This window comes from Danio rerio, chromosome 4, assembly GCF_049306965.1.
Source record: "Danio rerio strain Tuebingen ecotype United States chromosome 4, GRCz12tu, whole genome shotgun sequence".
Classification (NCBI taxonomy): Eukaryota; Metazoa; Chordata; class Actinopteri; order Cypriniformes; family Danionidae; genus Danio; species Danio rerio.
This window is the reverse complement of record NC_133179.1, coordinates 17,655,907-17,662,485: the sequence shown is the minus strand read 5'-3', so window position 1 is coordinate 17,662,485 and position 6,579 is coordinate 17,655,907. Positions and strand designations below refer to the sequence as shown.

General features: G+C 39.2%; 1 protein-coding gene across 31 annotated transcripts in view; it reads left to right on the top strand.

The window, feature by feature from the left end:
* Positions 1-6,579, top strand: part of sox5 (SRY-box transcription factor 5) — a 234,835-nt gene that overhangs the window by 142,074 nt on the left and 86,182 nt on the right. The gene's annotated exons all lie outside the window — the stretch shown is intronic.

Genomic DNA, 6,579 nt, shown 5'->3' with positions numbered 1-6,579 from the left:
AATATTTAACAACTATGTAGAGTCAGGACCTCGGTTTAATGTCTCATGCGAAAGACAGCACTCACTTAGTAGTATAGAGTCCCCATTAATATGCTGGGGCGTTAGGACCCACACAGACCGCAGGTGTATCGCCTCCTGCTGGTCTCACTAACACCACTTCCGACAGCAACCTAGCTTTCCCATGTGGTCGCCGATCAACGTACTGACAGGGCGCAGCCCTGTACAGGGTTCAACGCTAAGGATTTTTTTGACTGGCCTAATCGGACCAGTGGTTCTGATATTTACTTGCCCTGTCAATATTTTCACTGGCCCCACCAAAAAAATAAATAAACGTTAACGGCTATTTCTTAGCCACAAATAAAAAAAATGTGTCAAAATGTTTGTAAATCTAGAATTTAAATATTTAAAAAATGTTAATTAATGTATAATGAGCAAAATTCAAAGTGTTTTGAAACAAAAGATGGCTGTCCTGTCGAACTAACGGCAAACTGAACAAAACATCACTTCATTTTTTTGTCATGGTGTATCCTTGTAAACGTCTGCTTCCAAGACGTTAGAAACAAATGTTTTCCTTTAGCATCATCATTTAATGTTGCCACCATGTAGCTGTCTCTTTGCTGTACTGGTTGATACGGAAAAAAATAATGTGCTCACAACACCCAATCAGATAAGAGGAACTGAGAAGGTAGCTTTTGAAGGCTTAAAAACACAAACTGTTTCTCAATTCTAAGATGCAATTGACAAATAGTCACAGAACTTTAGTGACAAGGCAGCAGTGGCCCGATCGGGCCAGTAACGATCCTGTCTACTGTCTCGAGCATCTCACACGCTGGCCACGGGCAGTCCTTATTGTTGAGCCCTGCTGTATAGCTTCAGTGGGCGACCATGCGAGTTGCAGAGAGCTAGCTGCCGGCATGGTGATAGCCCATTATTGTTACCATTATTATTTAACAGTACAATGCTTTTATTTGTTATATTTGAAAGTAGTTATTTTTTATATTACTGCATTAGTCATTTGAAAATTACAGATCAGTAACCGTTTTCTCACTCATGTAAAGATAATCTTGTGTGTCACAGTATCCACAAGCATGGACTGAATGTGCAAATTAAATCAAATTCCAGCCAGACAAAATGAATATTAGTACAGATGTGTGTCTTTTTAAGTTAAAATTTGTTTTGTTTTACAACAGCGAATAAAAATATATATTTTTTTATGACCAAAACTAAAAACATCAGCTCTGGGCTTCAGTTCAGGTGTCTCTGCTTTTATTTGTTTCTGCTCATTACGTGCTCAACTTGTGTTTACAAGACAGCAAAAGAAAAATATCTGCGTTTAAGAAGAAGGAGAGCAAATCTCCAGTGTTCCCAATGTCATTATTCATCTTTTTCTTTTAATGACTGAAATAATTATTTGGTTTGAGGACTGCGATCCCTAATAAGGTGTAGCAGGAAAAACAACAGGGGAAAAAGGAATCAGGGGAACGACGTCTTTTGAGTGCAGCCACTGTGTTTGTGTTAATGAATGCAGGTTGGGTTAATGACGAGGAATAGACTTCAAACAGCGCCGTGAGGCTGTCTGTCTCTGATGAGGGTCTTTTTGATGCTTTTTAGTAACTGTTTCTAAGGGTAAAGTCTTCACGTTTGCTGCTCTGGTTTCTATAGCACACATCACGGAAAGCTGAACTGTGATCAGGACTTAAGGTCAGCCAATCTGTTGGAGAAATCGGGAAACGGCACTCGGTGATTGGAGACTGAATATTTTCTCATCCAATCCCTAGACATCTGTCTTCACAGGCTGTAGAAAAATCCAGTGACAGTCCCTGAAATCATTTAACAGGTCTGCTGAGGTTAACAATGTGGGCTGATTTGGACTTTTAAATAACTTACTGTAAAGCATCATATTATCATCAGGGGGGCTGTTAAAGTCGTGCATGTGAGAGAACATGTGGTGTGTGCAAGTGAATCTCAGTGCAAGGTCATCTGTACCTATGCCTCAATAAATATGATTGAATAAATATGCATTTAAGTACACTTACAGCTAATGTGCTAATTTAATGAATGTGTATCTAATTTAATTGAAATGTTTATTTTTCATAATACATCAGTTTGTGGGGCAAAAAAAACTTAATTACCACAAATGAAGTTCAAGAATAGCTGCTGCTGTTGCATCTATATTTATGGCGTTCCACGCTAGATGATTTTTATTTATGGGGGTCATCATATCTGAACCTGCCTTCACATATCAGTGTTTTTACACCTTCTCTGTGTTTTTTTTTAATCCTATCAGCGGTCGTTCTCTCTCTATCTGCCTCGTTTGATGTCGTAAGTGCGTGCTGTCTAGCTGACTGAGGGCTGTTTAATTTGTTCTGACTAGATGAAAACAAACAGGCTGTTCCATCACTCATCTCTCTCCTGTGGACTTTTTCCCTTCTTTCCTTCCTTCCTCTTTTTTTCCGGTCTGCTTCTCCTATCATTCTTTTGTGTACACACTTGTTATGCTCCTTCGTTTCACTCTCCCTCTCCTTCATTTGTTCCTTTCCTTTTGTTCTCTCAATCATTTCCTCCTCCTTTTTTCTCCCCCACATGCTCTGTCCTGCTTTCTCTCGCACTAATTGTGTTGTGAAACACCTTTGCTGTGTGTTCGGGGCCCGAGTCCATCAGGGCCTGTGTATGTGTGTGTGTGTGCATGCGTTTGATGTGTAGTGCTGTCCGCGCTACTCTGTATGCTGGTGAGAAGGGGATCATTATGTGTGCTTGTATTCGAGTCGTTTTTATTTAAGACGCCAGACAATGGACTGGTGATTGAAGAAAACAGCAGGTTGACAATGAGTCTCTGTGTCTGATAATGCAGCACCATCCTGCCGGGCAGCTTTAGGAGGGCCCCGGCTCATTGTGGCTCCGAGGAGAATGGAAGAGAGGGAGAGAGAACAAACCCGCTGCTTAGTAGGAGGAATATTTTGTCGTGGTATGTCATTATTTTGCAAATTTGTATTATCTCATCATGTTGTCTTCATTGTAATTGCGGCTAATTAGAGGGCTAGTTAGAGGCCGGGCTTTGAGGCTAGCTTTAGCGTGAAAGAAGCCCGCCGATTAGCACTCTCCACTGGAGGAAGCACAGAAAGGAGAGATTAATCTGGTTACCTTGACGACACTCGCTTCCATCTGCGAGGAACAATGCGGTTTTGTTTCGATGGATCAGTTTGGATCAACAGAACGTGGTGCTCTCGCTTTAACAATGCCCAATTCTGTCTAACCTTCACTGCCGCCCTCCTGTTTCAAGCCCCCCTGCCACCTCCACTTCTTCTCTTCCAAATCGTCATCCCCTCACTTCTTTACGCCTTTTTTCAATTCTTGTTTTCTCTGTGATCTTTTAGGCTGCATGACTTTTGAAGTCTTAAGTATGTGGATTACAGTTGGATGGTATGCTTTTTGTCTACTTGACAGATCATCCAGGTACTCAACAAATACATCATCTCACTGTTTGACAAGTAAATCATCTGACTACACAACAAACAGATCATTCACCTTTTTGCTAAATAAATTAATAGTCAAGTCACCAGACTACTTAGAAGGTATGAATCATCCCAAATACTACTAGTACCCCGATACATTATCAAGCTGTTTGGCAGGTAAATCATTAAGGTACTCACAAACTCAAGAACTACAGTACTCAGAACAACCATTCTGATCTTGTATTAAATTATCCAAAGACATGGTTTACGCTACATTCATTCTTCAATGGCGGGGCGCTACAACAAAATTCATACCGCCACGGCTACGTTACAGCTTCTCATTCAAAACATTCATTTGTTTTGTTTTTTTTATAGCGGGTTATAATCACATCAAAATGTATTAAAAAGTAAGTGAATTATAATATATAGTGCAACTTTTCTGTAACCCTTTAAGAAGACATTCTGACTGACTGACAGGTGCGTGAGGCTAGCAAACACGATGTAGCTTTCAGTTATGATGAACACAGTTTCCAAAATTATACTTTATAGATAAAGGTCTATGGCTCTGCATACAATGACTTTATCGTGCTGGAGTTTAGCAAGATTTAATTTACTTCAGGACACATTAATGCTGCTCTGTTGGTCTATTGGAGACATTCATCAATATTCCTATTAATATTTCTATTAAATGTTAGAGATATACTGTACTTGTTATATAAACGCACTAAATCGCACTTCAGCAGTGTTTATTTGAGAGCGCACAAGAAAATCTGCACTTGAGCAGCGTTTATTTGAAGGAGTGCAAGAAGTTTTGTGCACGAACAGAGGAAATTGTTGTGCAAGCAAAGAGATTTGCATACTCTTATTACATAAATGCAATCTTGACTTGTAATACTGCGCTCATGCCTTTTATCATTGAAGTAACGCCTTAAATAGTTTGTCGATCTGTGTAAAAGACCTGCCGCCAAAGCTAGAAAAAGTCCTAGAGGAAACATTGCAAATCCTTTAAATTAATCATGTTATTTATTATAATTTAACAAACAATTCGATTAGACCTGAGCTCGACAGGTGTAAATCATCTAACTACTCAAAAGATAAATTTACTCAATTGCTTAGTAACTTGATCCCATGACTACTAAAGGGTATGAATCATTCATCTTCTCAAGTAACTGAAAAATAAACCATCTCTTTTTAGGTAAATCATACAGGGGCTCAAAATATTCATGGGTAAATCATTCAACTAGTCACATATTAAACAGGTAAATATTCCAAATACTTGAAATAAAGACAGATTCAAAATTTAGATCACTTGAAAACTTGATCGTTATACTTCCTGACAGGTAAAACTTTTGACATTTGATCACCTGATTATTCGGCAGGTAAATGCTCCAACTACTCATGAACTTGACATAGACCATCTACTCAATCCTTTAAGAGTTAATTAATCTTAATAAAAACAGATAAACTCTCTTTATAGCTGAAAACCTTAACAGATAATTCATCTGATGACTTGGTTTAAGCAACAGATACTCCTACCTGAGTACCTGGTATGCATGATATTTGTGACAGTGGTCTGATCATTGCTGTTGTGATTGAGTTCATTGGTGCACGTGTCCATCCCTAGTGTCTGTTGACTGAAAGGCAGGAGAATGAGGTTTTGTGTGCTGTGACAGGCGGAGGTTACCAGAGGTTGTGACCTTGTCACACCAAGCCTGAAGATTTGTCCCCAAATCCCCCTCAGGGCTGAAAAGCACTTAATGAAATAATACACCCGTCTGACTGTAAAGCCAGCAGAGGGACTCCCCTACAAACGGCATTCTCGGAGACAGTGAGCTGTGAGTTTGTACAGCGGAAATGAGAAGGCCGTTAAAAGTAGAAAAAAATGCCTTTTGTTTTCTTTGTGATGAGGAGGGAAAGAGCGAAGGAAAAGAAGAAGAAAATCAGCCTCGCAGATCACATGTAAGTGTTCATTGTGATGAGCAGTTAGAGTTGGAGCACAAAACGCTGTCTCTCCATCTGGTGCTCACTTTGCACTCTGAACAGAAAGAGAGAGAAAGAGAGAGAGGGAGAGAGAGAGAGAAAGAGAGAGAGACAATTGAAAGAATGCCAGTGACATCTGCTCCCATGGGCGCCACAATGGATATCCACAGAGATCATACTCACACAGCCCTCACTTACAAAGGCACCACTGTACGTGTGTGAGTGTGTGTGTATATGTGTGTGTGTTCACAATCCATGTGATCTGGGAACTCCACAGCATCTTGACAAAGACATGGCCATTATGCCATCCAAAGATGAAACTCTCAAACTTCTGTTCTGTACTGTAATTTAGAGAGATAACAGAAAAAAAGACTCTTATTTATTTGTGTTTGGATATTGTTGACAATCTGTTTGTCTGACAACTTTACGCCATTGTTAAATATGTAACATGTGTTTCTAAACCAGTAAAGGCAAAATGTGCTACAGTATCAGCTAGTCGTTATCGCGAAAATAAACCCAGGCTGAGTGATTAGATTGTATCTGTCTTGGTTTCGTGACAACAGTGAACAATTATGTGGAAGGTGTTTGACTCTATAGTCCCTGTGGACCAATCAGGATCAATTATTATAATAGTCCATTAGCAATTATTAAGAAATATATGACAAGTTATACTAATAAATATTTCTTGAGCAGAAAATCAGTCTAGAATAATTTCTGAAGGATTCTGTAACAATGAACCCTAGAGTAATGTCTGCCGAGAAATTAGCTTTGACATCACAGAAATAAATTACATTTTAAAGTATGTCCAAATTGAAAACTGTTATAAATTTTAATATTGCATAATTAAAACCAAACCCAAATATTTGAATGGCAAAACAATATATTTTTTTGATTTTTTCCCCCTAATTCAACCTATAGCATCTTCGTCCAAACAAATGTGGGTTTGTTAGTGTGGGGGTGTGTTTTTTGTGGGTTTTTGCATACTTATCTTTGAGGAAAATTTCCCCTGTTGTGTTTCATGTGCATTCAAACTGGAGTCTGACGATACGCTCGTAATTTCCGTAAGTCATCTCGCTCCAAATCGCTTCAAAGATTTGCAGAGTGCCAAAGATTTTCACCGTTTTTTTTTCTCCGGGCCAGCTCTAGC